Below are 17,593 nucleotides of genomic sequence, written 5' to 3' on the forward strand. Positions count from 1 at the left end.
CTGACAAACAATGGGGAAAGGATTCCCTATTCAATAAAAGGTGCTGGGAGAACTGGCTAGCCACATGCAAATGATTGAAACTGGATTCCTTCCTTACATCTCATACAAAAATTAACTCAAGGTGGATTAAGAACTTAAATGCAGAACCTAAAACTGTAAAAACCCTAGAAGAAAATCTAGGCAATACCATTCAAGACATAGGCACGGGCAAAGATTTTATGATGAAAATGCCAAAAACAATTGCAACAAAAGCCAAAATTGACAAAAGGGATCTAATTAAGCCAAAGAGCTTCTGTACAGCAAAAGAAACTATAATCAGACAACCTACACAATGGGAGAAACATTGTGCAATCTTTTCATCTGACAAAGGTCTAATATCTGAGTCTACAAGAAACTTAAGTTTACCAGAAAAAAGCAAACCACATTAAAAAGACAACAAAGGACATGAATGGACACTTCTCAAAAGAAGACTTTCATGTGGCTAACAAACATATGAAAAAAAGCTCAACATCACTGATCATTAGAAAAATGCAAATCAAAATCACATTCAGATATGCTATCTCAGGCCAGTCATAATGACAATTATTAAAAAGTCTGGAAACAACGGATGCTGGCAACTTTGCAGATAAATGTTTTTACACTGTTGGTGGGAGTGTAAATTAGTTCAAGCATTGTGGAAGACATTGTGAAAATTCCTCAAAGATCTAGAGGCACAAATACCATTTGACCCAGCCATCCCATTTGTGGGTATATACCCAAAGAAATATAAATCATTCTATTGTAAAAACACATCCACACGTATATTCATTGCAGTGCTATTCACAATAGCAAAGATATCAAATCAACCTGAATGCCCTTCAGTTATAGACTAGATAAAGAAAATGTGGGACCTATACACCATGGAGTACTGTGCAGCCATAAAAAGAATGAGATCATGTCCTATGCAGAGACATGGATGGAGTTGGAAGCCATTATCCTCAGCAAACTAACACAGGAACAGAAAACAAAACACCACATATTTCTACTTACAAGTGAGAGCTGAATGATGAGAACACATGGACACATTGTGGGGATCAACACACAGTGGGGCATGTCAGAGCGTGGGGGCTGGGAGGGAGAGCATCAGGAAGAATAGCTAATGGATCCTGGAGTTAATACCTAGGTGATGGGTTTGATCTGTGCAGCAAACCACCATGACACACGTTTACCTAGGTAACAAACCTGCACATCCTACACATGTACCCCGGACTTAAAAGTTGAAGAAAAAAAATAGTGTATGTGACCTAGGCCTTGGTAATGAATTCTTAAGACATGACACCAAAAGCAATCAATCAAAGGTAAATTTTCTTTCTTTTTAGAGTCAACTTTTTATTTAATTGACACCTTGTATTGCTTATTGGTTGCAATATTATTTAGTTCTACTTCAATCTTTCTTTTTTCTTCCAGGTATGAGTTTGGTTTGTTCTTGAGGAACAGGTATACTTTATAATTTGAACTACAAAGTAAACTCATTATATGATAATACGTTTATTGAAATATCTTAAAGCCTTTTACATTATTTTTCTTAATTTTTCAAGTTTTATTTTGAATTGACAAAAGTTGCACATATTCATGAAGTACAATGAGATGGTTCTATAAATGTACAGATTGTGGATTAACATATACCTTGTCTCAAATACTGTTTTGTGATGAGAACATTTAAAATTCATTCCTTTAGTTGTTTTAAAATACACTATATAGTAGGCCCCCCTCATTCACAGGGCATAACTCAGAAGACCCCCAGTGGATGCCTGAAACCACCAATAATACCAAACTGTACATATACCATATGCCTTTTTTTCTATAAATACATATAGTAAACTTTAACCTTTTTCCTTAAAGGACAAACTTTGTGGTTTTTCTTTGGCATATCTGAAATACCATGATCACTACTCTTGAACTTTGGAGCTCTAAGTGTTACTTGAACTATAATATCACAACGAGTGGTCTGATAATCCAGACAGCTACTAAGTGACTAATGGGTGAGCAGCATATTTAGCATGGATGTGCTGGATAAAATGATGATTCATGTCCTCGGCAAGAGAGTGGAATGAGATTTCATTATGCTGCTCAGTACATCCTGTAATTCAAAACTTATGGATTGTGTCTGAATTTTTGTTTAATATTTTTTAACCATGGTTGACCATGAATAACAGAAACCAAGGAAAGTGAAACTACACGTAAATGGGCACTACTGTACATTATTTTTAACTATATATACCATGCTGTGCAATAGATCACCAGAACCTAATTCTTCCACTCTAACCAAGCTTATGTAGCCTTAGTGTTTCCTCTAACCATGACCTCCTATTTCTCCAGCCTTGAGTAACAACTATTCTACTCTTTTCTTCTATGAGTTCATTGTTTTTTTTTTTTTTTTTTTTTTTTTTTTTTTTATTTTGCACATGTAAGTGAGATCAAGTGGTATTTGTCTTTCTGTGCCTAGCTTATTTTATTCAGTGTTATATATGCTAGTTTCATCCATGTTGTTGAAAATGACAGAATTTCCTCCTGTACTTTTAGGACTGAATGGTATTTCATTGTGTCTAAATACCACAATTTTTAATCCATTCCTCCATTGATGCACACTTCAGTGGTTTCCATATATTTGCTGCTAGGAATAATGCTTCAAAGAGTATGGGAGTACAAACATATTTTTGACATACAGATTTTAATTCTTTGCATACGCGGAAATTAAATCATGTATCATATAGTAAATCAATTTTTAGTTTGAGAAACCTTCATATTCTTTTCCAAAATGACTATATTAATTTCCATGAACAGTATATAGGGTTTTCCTTTTCTTTACATCCTTGCCAATACTTGCTGTTTTTCATGTGTTTGACAATAGCCAACCTAACAGTTGGGAAGTAATATCTCATTGTGGTTTTATTTGCATTTCTCTGACTAGAGATGTTTACTGTTTTTTTTTTTTTTTTTCATTTATCTGTTGGTTATTTTATGTCATCTTCTGAGGGTCTATTTGATATCTTTACTCAATTTAAATAGTGATTTACTTTTTATTGAGTAATTTGAGTTTCTTTTATCTTTTGAATATTAGTCTATTATTCAAGGTATGATTTCTAAAATTATTTTCTACCTATCTGTAGGTTTTAAGTATCTCTTCACTCAGTTATATCCTCTACTGTGAGAAAGTTCTCTGGTTTGATGCACTCGCATTTGTCTATTTTTGCTTTGGTTGTCTGTGGTTTTGGGGTTATGTATAAAAAGTCACTACCCAAACCAATGTCATGGAGTTCTGTATGGTATGTTTTCTTCTAGTAGTTTTACAGTTTCAGATCTTACATTTATACATTTAATTCATTTTACTTGATTCATATATAAAGGGTAAGAGTCCATTTTCACTCTCTGGGTGTGGACATCCAGTTTTCCCAGTATCATTTATTAAAGAGATTGTGTTTTCTTGGCTTGTCAAAAATCAGTTGAGCATAGATGTGTAAGTATGTTTCTGGGAACTCTGGTTAGTCAATGTGTCTTTATGCCAGTACCATTGCTATTTTAATTATAGTTTTGTAATTTAGTAGTATGATGTCTTCAGCTTTGTTCTTTTTGGCTAAGATTGGTTTGACTATTCAGGGTCTTTTGTGGTTCCATACAGATTTTAGGATTTTTTTCATTTCTGTGAAGAATGACATTAGTCATTTTATAGAATTGCATTATATCTGTTCTTTATTTTGGGTATTATAGTAGGGTCATTTTTACAATATTAATTTTTTCCAATCCATGAACATGGGATGTCTTTTCTTTTTTGTGTGTGTCCTTTTTTTTTCTTTTTTTTTAAACAAATGTTTTACAATTTTTATTGTAGAGTTCTTTCCTTTGTTAAATTCATTCCTAGGTTTTTTTTGTAGCTATTGTAAATGGAATTGCTTTTTTATTTCCCTTTAGCTATTTTGTTGTTGGTATGTGGAAACACCTAATTTTGTAGCCTGCTATTATACTAAATTTGCTTATTACTTTTGAGGTTTCTGGTGGTGTCTTTAGGTTTTTATACATATGAGATTATGCTATCTGCAAAGTCTACTTTGTCCTTTCCAATTTGGGTGCTCTTTATTTTTTGCTTGCCTAATAGCTCTGAACAGTGCTTGCAGTACTATGTTGAATAAAAGTGTTAAAAATGGAAATATTTGTTTTGTTCCAACTCTTAGAGGAAGCTTTCACAGTTTCCCTATTTAGTATGATATTAGCCATGGGTTTGTTATAAGTGCCCTTCAAGGTTTTGAATATATTTTTTTGTGTAACCAATATATTGACAGTTTTTATTATGGAGTGTTTTTGAACTTTATCAAATGCTTTTTTGGCATTAATTGAAATGATAATATGTTTTGTTTTTGATTCTGTAGATTTGATATATCCTATTTGTTTATTTTAAATTTTCAATATATTTAGTGGTTATAAATGCAAGTTTCTTACATGCATATATTGTGTAGTGGTGAACTCTGAGATTTTGGTGCACCCATCACCTGAATATTGAACGTTGTACCCAGTAGGTAATTTTTCAATGCTACTTTCCTCTTACCCTGCCACCTTTTGTACTCTCCAGTGTTCATTATTTCATTCCATATGTCCATGTGTACCTATTGCTTAGCACCTACTTAAAAGTGAGAATATGCAGGCTGGGTGCAATTGTTCATGCCTATAATCTTGCCACTTTGGGAGGCCAAGGCAGGTGGATAAGTTGAGCTCAGGAGTTCAAGACCAGCCAAGACAACATGGCAAAACTCTGTCTCCATCAAAAATACAATAATAATAATAATAATAATAATAATAATAATAATAATCAGGTGTGGTAGCACACTCCTCTGCTCCCAGCTACTCAGGAGGCTGAAGTGGAAAGATTGCTTGAGCCCAGGAGGTGGAGGCTGCAGTGAATCAAGATCATGCTACTGCACTCAAGCCTGGGTGAGAGTGAAACCCTGTCTCAATAAAAAATTTAAAAAATTAAAATTGAGAATATGTGGCATTTCACTTTGTTTCTGAGTGATTTTAGGATAAAAATCACTAAATGTTATTGGATAAAAAATCAATCATAAAATCATCTTGTCCTGGGGTTTTCTTTGATGGGAGACACTTAATTTCTGATTCAATATTCTTGCTTGTTACTATCCTGTTCAGATTTCCAAAGTATTCATGATTTAATCTTGGTAGGTTACATATTTCTAGGAATTTATCCATTTTTTCTAGGTTTTTCAATTTGTTGACCCAATTGTTCCTAGTAATTTCTTATGATTCTTTGTATTTCTGCTAAGGGTTAGTCTGCTAAGGGTTCGTCAACTTTGTTCAGCTTTTCAAAAAACCATCTTTCAGTTTGTTGATCTTTTTCAGTTTTTTTCGTTGTCCTTATTTTAGTTACTTCTACTCTGAACTTTATTTTTTCTGCTAACTTTTGATTTACAGTTGACCCTCAAACAGCATGGGGTTGAATTGCATGGACCACTAATTTACAGAATATTTCAGCCAAATGCAGATGAAAAATACAGTATTTGCGGAATGTAAAACCTGTGTATACAGAGGACAACATTGTGTAACCAAGGGTTCTGCAGGTCTGACTGCGGGATTGGATTATGCAGATTTTGGTATACATAGAGGGCCCTGGAACCTATCCTATCTGTATATCGGGGATTATTGTAGTTGGCTTTTTTTCCTTTTCTCCAGTTTCTTGAGGTATAATATTAGGTTGCTTATTTTAGATATTTCATTTTTTTCTTATTAAAGGCTTTTAGTGCTATGAATTTTCCTCCTAGAACTGCTTTGCTGCCTCCCATATACTTTGGTAAGTTGTGTTTCCATTTTCATTTGTCTCAAAGTATGTTCAGCATTTCTCTCAATTTTTTCTTTGACTCAATAATTGTTCAGGAGCATATTGTTGAATTTGTTTATTTTCCATGATTCCTTCTGTGACTGAATTCTTGTTTTATACCATTGTGGTCAGAAAAAAAAAAAAAAAAATACTTGATATAACTTCAATTTTTAAAAATGTGTAAAAACTTTTGTTTCCCTAACATATAATCTATCCTGGGGAATATTCCTTCTGAACTAGGAAAAAAATATATTCTGTAACTGTTGGATGAAATATTCTGCCTATGTTTGCTAGGTTCATTTCAACTAAAGTATGCGTTAAGTCCAATGTCTTTTTTTCTGTTGTCGTTGTTGTTGTTGTTTTTTGAGACGGAGTCTCGCTCTGTCACCAAGGCTGGAGTGCGGTGGCGCAATCTCAGCGCACTGCAAACTCTACCTCCTGGGTTCATGCCATTCTCCTGCCTCAGCCTCCCAAGTAGCTGGGAATACAGGCGCCCGCCACTGTGCCCGGCTAATTTTTACTATTTTTTTTTTATTTTTTAATTTTTTTAGTAGAGATGGGGTTTCACCGTGGTCTGGATCTCCTGACCTCGTAATCCGCCCACCTTGGCCTCCCAAAGTGCTGGGATTACAGGCATGAGCCCCCGTGCCTTACCAGTCCAATGTTTCTATATTGAGTTTCTGTCTGAATGATCTGTCTAGAGTTGAAGGTGGGTTACTTAAATCCCCTACTATCATTGTGTCGCAGTCTAAGTCTCACTTAAAATCCTTTAATATTCGTTTCATATATTTAAGTGCTCCAGTGTTGGGTATATATCTATTTACAATTTTTATATTCTCTTGATAAATTGACTTCTCTATCACTATGTAATTACCTTATTTTCCTTTGTTTTTTATAGATTTTGACCTAACATTTACTTTGCCTGTTATAAGTATGGCAGGAGGAGGTATCCCCCTCCTGCCCTCCTTTGGTATCTATTTGCATGAATATTTTGTTCTATCCCTTCACCTTCAGTCTGTAAGTGTCCATTAAGGTAAAGTGAATCTCTTGTGGGCAGCAACCTATAGTTATTTATTTATTTATTTATTTATTTATTTATTTATTTATTTTGATGAGATGGAGTTTCACTCTTTTTGCCCAGGCTGGAGTGCAATGGCACAATCTCAGCTCACTGTAACCTCCGCTTCCTGGGTTCAAGCGATTCTCCTGCCTCAGCCTCCCAAGTAGCTGGGATTACAGGCATGCACCACCAAGTCTGGATAATTTTGTATTTTTTAGTAGAGACAGGGTTTCTCCATGTTGGCCAGGCTGGTCTCAAACTCCTGACCTCAGGTGATCCTCCTGCCTTGGCCACCCAAAGTGATGGGATTACAGGCATGAGCCACAGCACCCAGCCAGTTACATCTTTTTTGTTTTGTTTTGTTTTAGTGCCCACTCTTTTTTTTCTTTTAATGCCTTTTGATTGGGTAATATAATCAATTTGTATGACTAACAGGTAAGGACTTATTCCTGTCATTTTGTTAGCTGTTTCCTGGGTTATTATGCATATCCTTTGTTTCTTTCTTCTTCTCTCTTTTACTGTGTGGTCTGATAGCTTTCTGTAATAAAACGTTTTGGATTTTCTCTTATCTTTTGTGTATCATATGCTTTTGCTTTGTAGTTGCCTAAAGGGTTAGATAATTACCATATACTGAACAAGCTACTTTATGCTAATAACAACTTAATTTGTTATTGTACACACAGATTCCATACTCCCCCTCCTCTCATGTTTTATATTTTTGGTGTTACAATTAACAATTTTTTATATGTTTTCACAAATTGTTGTAATTTTAGCTGCTTTTATTAGTTTTGCATTTTAACCTTAATTCTAGATATTTAATGTTGGTTTTACTTACCACCATTGCGGTATTAGAGTGTTTTGGATTTGACAATGTATTTTTATCAGTTGTTTTTTTTTTTTTTACTTTCATGTTTTTATATTATAAACTCGTGTCCTCTTTCTTCAACTTAAATAATTCCCTTTAGCATTTCCTATAATGTAGGTCTACTGGTGATATACTCTCTCACCTTCATTTGTCTGAGAATCTTTTTACCAATTTTTTTTTTTTCTGGGTTGTGAATGTATCTTTCCACTCTCTTCTGGCCTGTAAGATTACAGATGAAAAATCTTCTGATAATACAATGAAGTTTCCTTTGTACATAGTTATTCAGTTTTCTCTTGCTGCTTTCAAAACTCTCCCTTCATCTTTAAATTTTGACAATTCAATTTTGACATGTCCTGGTTTGGGTCATTTCCATTATTTATTTGAATGTGTTTCTGTCTTTCTCTTCTTCTCCTCCTGAAAACAAATATGTGTATATTGTTTCACTTGATGATGTCTCATATATCTCTAAAGCTATCTCCACTCACCATTCCTTTTTTTCTTCTGCTGATTCAGATTAGAAGATTTTCGTGTATCTGTCTTCTAATTCACTGACTTTTCTTCTTGATTTCTCTGCTGTTGAAACCCTCTACTGAATTTTCTAGTTGTTATAGTTTTTTTCAGTTCTATGATACCTGACTGGTATTTTTTGTACTTTTTATCTTATTGTTGAAATTAATGGGATTTATTCCTTGCATTGCTCTGCTGTCTTCGGAAGTCATCTTTGTTAAAGTAAACTAAATATGGCCTGAGAAGGACTTTGTACTTCTATATTTGAGTCCCTGTGGATAAACTGTAACCTAGCTTAACAGACATAATTGAAAACCTAGAGTATGGGCCTATAACAATAACTGAGTCTTGGCTAATCCCAGCAGCAATACTTCAACCACTCAAAGACTGCTAAGTGTTCAAACTGTGTTCAGTAAGGCAATGCCAACCTATAATCAATCCAGCTGTTTCTGTACTTCACTGCTGATTTCTGTACATTATTTCCTGGTTTTTTTGTCTATAAATCTTCTACCACGGGGCTGCCCTGGAGTCTCTCTGAAGCTGCTGTGATTCTGGGGGTTGCCCTATTTGTGAATCATTCATTGCTCAAACTCCTTTAAACTTAATTTGGCTGAAGTTTTTCTTTTATCTTTATGAGCTTTATTTTGAGTTCCCTGTTGGGTAGCTTCATTCTACTAAGACTGTTTTTTTAGATATTTATTTTTTATTTTATTTTGAATATATTTCCATGTTTTTCTTTTTCTTGATTTTTCCATGTTGGTTTCTGCACATTATATAAGAAATACGTCTCTCCTAGTCTTTTCAGATTGTAGTTGTGTAGGAGAATGATATCAGCAATCTATCTGGCCAGACATTTTAAGGTGCCTCTTCTAATATCTGTGTTTGTATGAATTGCTTTTTCTGTTTTTGGTAGTCCTCAGAAGATTACGATGTGCGATGTCCCATCAGCACCCAAAGATTGATAAAGTTTTCCTAGTTCCTTCTATCTTCATGGTGACGCTAAACACAGGTGTTTGTCTCTCACTTTGTACTAAGCTGGGGAAAAAACACGGGGAAGATCCGCATTCATATTCATATTGTACCATCTGACCTTGAGGAGACAGCTACTGGAAGTTGTTTTATTGTACGTCCAACCTTTAGTTTTCTGTGGTCTAAGAAGACTCAGGAAGACAAAGTCCTGTAGACTCCCAGAGCTAGATCATTAAGCAAACAGTGGAATCTAAAGTTGTTGTGGCCTTGGTGCATGCATAAAGTGTTTCCAGGTAGAATGGCTAGACATGGATTTATCACAGTGGTGAGCCAGAGAAAAGGCTTAGCAAGTGCTGAGCTCCAGCTCAGGCAGCTAGAGGGTTACTGTTGTGTCCCTGTATAGCTCCCTGAAGCAAGTTAGAAGCCAGGCCATCAAATAGCCACTGGAAGATTGTATTATAAACCCCTGCTGGAAAGAAACAGGAAGTTGTTTTCAAGCCCTGTTTCTGCATTGCTTTTAGGGGACAAGGCTCTTAAAATTGTTTGCATGCCCATAAGAAACTGTCACTTTTTTCTCTGTAGTCTGGAGAGACTCAGATATGCCTATATTTCCTCTGCTCTTGAATTTGGTGAATTAAGAGCCACACTATAGTTAGAGTGCTATATGTGTTGTCCAAACCCTCATCTCCACAGAGAGAAGCTGGCTGTTTGGGATTCCCTCCTGATTTTATTTCACATACTGGGGTCCCTGGTCCATGCCTGAGTGTACCTCAGCATTTTTTGCTGGTTCGATACAAATGTTTTCTTAATTGATAAGAAGAAGCCTCTTAAATCATTTCTGACTTTCTTTTAGACTGAATTAATCTGCGAATAAATATTTATTCAGACTGCCTACTGGTAGAGAGAGTCAGGAGCCTTCTATTCTGCCATGTTGCTGATATCATCTCAAACCTTCTACATTATTAATGTCCACAAAAAAAACCTATGAGATGAAGATTGTTTTTCCTATTTGATACAAAAAATTTGTGACTAAGGAATGTCAAGTCAGTTTCCACAGGGTACACATCTAATAGGTGATGGAGTGTATTAGGTAGTGCTCACATTGCTAAAAAGAGATACTCGAGATTGAGTAATTTATAAAGAAAAGAGGTTTACTTGGCTCATAATTCTGCAGGTTATATAGGATGTATGGCTTGGGGCATTTGCTTAGCTTCTGGGGCAGCCTCAGGAAACCCACAATCATGGTGGAGGGTGAAGAGGGAGCAGGCATCTCATTGATTAGGTTGTCATAGCTTCAAAATGTTCAGAGTCTATGTGGTACCAATGACACTAAGACTAACACTGGAATATATTTGGCATCCATTTTCTCTGATCACGACTCTTCTCCCTCAGTCCTACTTGTCAAACTTCTTTATCCCTGCATTGTAAATCTACTAAAGTACGGTAGGAGCAAGAGAGAGAGAACAAGTTGCAACATACTTTTAAGCAGCCAGATCTCATGAGAAGGCACTCACTATCATAAAGACAGCACCAAGCAGATGGTGCTAAACCACTACGAGAAATTCACCCCATAATCCAATCACCTGCCACCAGGCCGCACCTCCAATACTGAGGATTACGGTTCAATATGAGATTTGGGTGGGGATACATAACTGTACTATATCATAGAACTTAGTTTATCGACTTTTGACAAACTCCTTATTGTATATGTTACAAAATGTCATTTGACTTCATACCTATTTAAGAATTCTGAAGAGTTTCTAAGGTTTATACTTTTTTTCTTATACAGTAACATACTTTAGTAGATTTACAATGCAGGGATAAAGAATTTTGACAAGTAGGACTGAGGGAGAAGAGTGGTGATCAGAGAAAATGGATCAGGGATAAAGAATTTTGACAAGTAGGACTGAGGGAGAAGAGTGGTGATCAGAGAAAATGGATGCCAAATATATTCCAGTGTTAGTGTCATTGGTACCACATAGACTCTGAACATTTTGAAGCTATGACAACCTAATCAATAAACTAATGATTGAATCACTTCATTACTTAATATTACATATGGTAATTTATAACTCATATGCCAACACTTCACAGTTTTCATAAAACATTTACAGAGTGATTTCCATAAGCATATGGTTTTCTGTGATACTAGTTGATGACCCTCCATGATGGCACCAATCTCAGGCTTTTGCATTAGGTTGACTGAGCAGCCTGACTTTTTAGTGGTTATAGTACCTTTTTTTTACGTTCATCAGATAATCAAATTCCCTAAGAAATAATATCAAGTAGGATTATTCATGATCTATGTTCTGCTTTGGACCAACAGAGTATCTTAGAATCAGATTGTCTGGTTCGAAAAAGACAGCTCAATGATTTTCACAACTATTTATGGTCACCATCTTTCTGATGAGATGGACAGATATACAGGAAATGCTAGGATAGACACATTAGGAAATTTCTGGTTATAAAAGCAACTCCTGCTATTAAGTGCTTGGTTTTCCTTTCTGTTCTGACAATTGTGGGCTGTGTGTGAGAAGAAACATACATTGCCTTCACTTCCACCTTCATACTCTGAAACTAGATACATATTCTCTTTACTCCCGGAAGAGAAAAACTCAAATTGTTTTTTATCATTCTCTATGATTAAAAACAAAGAGGGAAGAAGAGAAGGAGGGAGGAAAGAAGGTAGGAAGGAAGAAAAATGACAAAATACCCTATGTATTTGACATCCAAACTAACTTATGTCTGGCATACTGATTTAGGCAAGAGTCACCTTCTATGCTGAATTGGAAGGAATTGCTAATTATCATGTCTTTTGGCACATAAATCAGGAAGCCCCTGAGAAATCCAAAATCATTACCTGACTACATATGTAGCTGTAATTAATGACTGTTTGTAAAAGACTTTGAAGATGAAAAGCACTTTAATTGAAGTAACCCTCAATCATACAGAGACAGAAAACCTAAGTAAATGAAAATATTAGAACATGAATGGATTACTTTAAAATAACAGGATTTTAAATGTGTGATTTTTTTTTCTTGTCTTGGAATGTCAGTTAAAGTTACAAAGCTAAAATCAATATGCTAAGTATTCTAAATAGAGCTACAAACATATCCTATGGGACATAGTAAGAAAAGCTGCACTTGGTTTGACTGTCATCTCTCCTGACATACCTCAAGCCTACGTAAAAAAAGAAAAGCTACTTTGAAAGGAATTTGTAGGACTAAATTTCCTTTTGGATTTTCTTGTGTCCCAAGAGAAGGAGGGGTGTGCTCTGTTCTTCTCAAATTGAAGAAAGTTGAGCAGTTCTCTTAGCAACATCTAAGACATGGGGTGCTTGCAAAATTAAAAAGATGGGCATTTTACTCAATGGATGGAAAAAAGAGATCTTTCTGTGGTCATTAGGAATAAAACAGGGACAAATTGGCAAAAGTTATATATATATATAAATCATTATTTTATTTTCCCTTGGGACATAGGGGATTTCGTGACAATAGAAATTTTGACCTACTTCCCCTATGAGTTTCTGATATCAGAAGTCTGACTAGAGCAGGCAACAATGGCAGAAAGGAAAAAGAGCAACAAATACTACACAAAATATATTTTGAATCATTTATCAGAGCAAATATCCCCCAAATTAACTGACCCTAAAATGTGTTTTTCATATAACTTAACACCAAACAAACTCGATTATTTTTATTTTTATTTTAGAAAGTATACTTTTTGAGATTTTACTTTAGGATATACTCATATTATTTTATAATCCATGTTATGCCTGATCAACAATTTAACCTTATTGCATTAGTCACACCCAACTGCTTAGGAATTAATTCCCAAAATTAGTATTTGCTCTATTTTTTCCTTTCCACATTATGTGTACTCATTTTTTATAAGTTTGCCAAAGGCAAAAGTAGTAATCTCTACTGTTTTTGCTTAAACAAGTGGAGGTTTATTACTAGTATGACACATTCACAATGGTAATAAACTTATAGCAGCAGACAGCGATCTTTAAAGACCTTCATGATCAGCAAGAAAACATCTTGCCACTGCACAGTGGTTGGTGCAGCCACTTCCAGAGGGCAGCCAGGAAGGCATTTCAGAGGCTGACTTTCTGGTGGACATAAAAGCCATGGGTCCACTGTTGACTCCTTATTGCTTTGTTAATGTCAGTTTGTCAGTTTTTTTAATAATGTTGGAAAGCTGGCATTCAGCCAGTAGGATAAGCACATAATACATTTCAACTCTGAAAATGGGGTGATACAATCAGATCCTGGTAGATCTGCAAACAAAATGCAAATATATGGCCTGGGCTATGGTGTTGTAGTGACTAGTGATTCTGGTTGGCAAAGAAAGGACTAGAAATTACCTTGGCATGAAATCTACACAATACCTATGCTAAAGAGAAACAAGTTTCTTGACTACAAAGGTCATTTTATTACTGTAAAGGTTAAGACAGATGTTCCTTTCTTTTATCATGACGTATCAGGTTTGTGTAAATTTATACTTGAGTATGTGTATGTAAAATCTTTGTAATAGGTTTTGAAAATTATACCTCTAAACTTTCTATGTACTGGAAGCAAGAGCTTGACCTAACTTTATCAATTATCTGCCTCTTTTAGTCAAAACTAATGTGATTTTGTAATTACTTAACGTTAATCAGTTTCTCATTGTGTTTGATGTATTTGAATATTATGAGAATAATGTGAGGTTCTGCTTTCTTGCACAGATTTCATGAGATACAATCTGGGGATGCTATTTTAAAACAGTGAAAACAGAGTAAGACCCAAAGTGACTTAGGGTCACATTTGGACTTTATTACCTACTAATTCTTACAGCATCAATTCATTCATTAATAATGAAAAAGAAATGTGATACTTTTCAGATTTGTTGTGAGAATTAGATTAAAAGATTATGCACTTACGTGTCTATATGAGATAGTTAATCAAATATTAAATCTGTTAATATTCTTATTTTTAGATTTATTTTAAACCTAGGATAAGGCAAGATATCTTTCTTTGAAGTAAAATTTTAATGAGCTGTCTACCACCATTTTTTTTTTTCCTATCTGATCTGCTCTGATAGTTTAAATCAATTGTTTCAGCAAATATTTATTGAAAGTCTATGATGATGCTAAATACAGTGATGCTAGTTACTATAAACATTAAACAGATGAACTGAAAATGCATTCCAGATTTTAAAATGTCACGGCCAGGTGTAGTGGCTCACACCTGTAATTCCAACATTTCAAGAGGCAAAGGCTAGATGATCCCTTAAGACCAGGAGTTTGAGACCAGCCTGGGCTACATAGCAAGGTCCCTTCTCTACAAAGATAAACCTATGAGCTGGGCATGGTGGCACACACTTGTGGTTCTAGCTACTTGGGAGTGTGAGGTGAGAGGATCGCTTGAGCCCATGAGTTTGAGGATTCAGTGAGCTGTGATTATGCCACTGTACACCAGCCTGGGTGATAGTGGAAGACCCCATCTCTTAAAATAGAATTCAATATGAAATATAACATATTCATAAATACTTTTACTATAAACAAAAAGGGATATTAAATCAAAAAACATAAAATTTAAAATGCAAAAAGAGATAAAAGTTAGAAAAGATTCTGGGGGCATGTAGGCATGAATAAAGAGGATATATGTACAGGAAAGTTTAATTACAGAGGAGGGTATATGTCTTAGTCTGCTTTTGCTGCTTTAAGACAAGGCCACAGACTGGCTAATTTACAAATCTACATAAATTTGTGTCTCAAATAGTTCTGGAGGCTGGGAAGTCCAAGATCAACGTGTCAGCAGTTTTGTTGTCTGGCGAGGTTTCAGTGTCTGCGTACAAGGTAGTTTCTTGAACCCTGTCTTTCCTGAAGGAGAAAAACACTGTGCCCTTAACATGGCAGAAGGGAGGAGGGCAGAAAAGGATGAAATTTCCATCAAGGTGTTTTATAAGGGAACATAATAATTCATGAGGGTGAAGCCTTCAATGCTAAATACCCTCCTAAAGTTCACACTTTCTAATGCTATTTCATTGGGGATTGAATTTCAACATGAACTTCAGAGAGGACAAAAACATTCAAATCATAGCAGCATAGGAAAGACTTAGAGGAGAGAACGCCATGAAGGTAAATAGAAAATAGCAAAATACTCATTGTTTTTTTCTCTGAAGGAGATACGTGGTAGAGTAGAAGACGATATTGAAAGATAAGGTTTGGACAAGATCATAAAGATCATGAAATGCTAATTTAAGTGGTGTTTTATACTTTTTTCCTCATAATATTAGGCATGAGGCAGTCTGTCTCCAAGATGGTCTTTAATTCTCCTCCCTGCTCTTACTCACTCTTTTGTGTAGTCCTGTTCTACACTGAATTAGGGATAGCCTTGTGTGATATACAGTGGAATGACACAATGTGACTTCTGAGTCTAGATCATAAAAAGCATTCTAGCTCCCTCTTTGGTATCTTGGATCACTGGCTCAGGGAAAGCCTGTAAACATGTCATGAGAATTCTTAAGAGAGCTCCATGTGAAGAGAAACTGAGGCCTTTATCCAGCATTCAGAAAGCTACACATTTCATAAGGGAGCCACCTTGGAAGTGGATCCTCCGGCCCCAGTTGAGCCCTCATGTAAACCAAACCAAACAAAAACAAATAATCCAAGTCAGTATATTTACAACTGCTAAGACTTAACAATAATCCATCTGTGTGCTATCGTGTGTATGTATATATTTATACATATATATACACATATATATTTATACATACATACACACACACACACACACACACACACACACACCCCAATCTTAGCTCTGACATTGTATTGTGTATTTTTTTTTTTTTTGAGACAGAATCCCACACTGTCACCTGGGCTGGAGTGCAGTGGCACAATCTCAGCTCACTGCAACCTCCACCTCCCAGTTTTAAGTGATTCTCCTTACCTCAGCCTCCCAAGTAGCTGGGATTTAAGGTGCCTGTCACCACACCCGGCTAATTTTTATGTATTTTTAGGAGAGATGGGGTTTCATTATGTTGGCCAGGTTGGTCTCAAACTCCTGATCTCATGGTCTGCCTGCCTCAGCCTCCCAAAGTGCTGAGATTACAGGTATAAGGCACGACACCAACTGTATGTTTTAATTTTAGAGAGGAAGTTGCTGGTAGAAATTGAGAATGGAATATCACATAAAATCCTTTCTAGGACAGTTTTTTTTTCCCCATTGAGAACCAGAGAACTAAAGTGTGTGTATACATATATAATATATGTAATATATGTATTATATATTTAATATATATATAATGTGTGATATATTAAATATATATGTGTGATATATATATTCACACACACACATATTTTGTCTTAATATCTTATTCTATTTTCGATTAATTGGCACTATCTTCCTGGGAAGATGTATGGTAGAAAAGGTTGAAGCTACATTTATTTTTGGAGAAAAATAATATAAAATGCAATGATTAGAGATGGAATCAATGAGAGGGAAAAGGAAGGCTCTCCAGCCTATCATGAATTTTCTGTTACTGTCCTTAAGTTTCACCAGTGTCTTTGTGGTAACACTTAAGAATGGTAGCTTTAGAAGAGACCAGAAAAATGGTGCACTTATTATTTTACCACGGTTCTTCAGGTAGTCCAGATCCTGCTGAAGTTGGTTAGGTACAATTAAATTAACACCATATCTGGGCTGATCCTCAAGACATGTCTGGAACCCAGGAAATGCAAGAAAATGATATATGGTGAGCACTAACCTATATGACAGTACTAACCCAAGTGGGCAAGTATGCATTGTGAGACAGAGGCATTAGTGTTTCCTTCTTTTTTTTTTTTAGACGGAGTTTTGCTCTTGTTGCCCAGGCTAGAGTGCAATGGCACGATCTTGACTCACCACAACCTCCATCTCCGGGGTTTAAGCGATTCTCCTGCCTCAGCTTCCCAAGCTGCTGGGTTTCAGATGCCTGCCACCATGCCTGGTTAATATTTTGTATTTTTAGTAAAGACAGAGTTTCTCAGTGTTGGCCAGGCTGGTCTCGAACTCCTGACCTCAGGTGATCCACTAGCCTCAGCCTCCCAAAGTGCTAGGATTACAAGAATGAGCCACCGTGCCCGGCCTAGTGTTTCCTTGTATTGCCTGTGGAAATCACACTATCATATCTATTATGTGGTCAATCTTCAACACTAGGTTTGATTGGCTCAAAACCTTGTTATTCTTACACATCCAGCATAAAGTCCTTGATATTCTTGGAACTCTAGCATGATTCCTCTGTTTCCTAAACCCTGGCTATTTTCTAGGACCCAAGTAGCCTTGAATTTTCTTAGTTCTGGGTGTCA

The 17,593-nt window shown here is 35.7% G+C and overlaps 1 long non-coding RNA gene across 1 annotated transcript in view; it reads right to left on the reverse strand.

The window, feature by feature from the left end:
- The window catches only part of LOC135966952 (uncharacterized), a 406,380-nt gene that overhangs the window by 13,245 nt on the left and 375,542 nt on the right, over positions 1-17,593 (reverse strand). Inside the window, exon 2 of the long non-coding RNA XR_010580662.1 lies at positions 15,003-15,124. This is a non-coding gene — a long non-coding RNA (uncharacterized lncRNA). The remainder of the gene's footprint in view (positions 1-15,002; positions 15,125-17,593) is intronic.

The sequence above is a fragment of the Macaca fascicularis genome, chromosome 13, assembly GCF_037993035.2.
Source record: "Macaca fascicularis isolate 582-1 chromosome 13, T2T-MFA8v1.1".
Classification (NCBI taxonomy): Eukaryota; Metazoa; Chordata; class Mammalia; order Primates; family Cercopithecidae; genus Macaca; species Macaca fascicularis.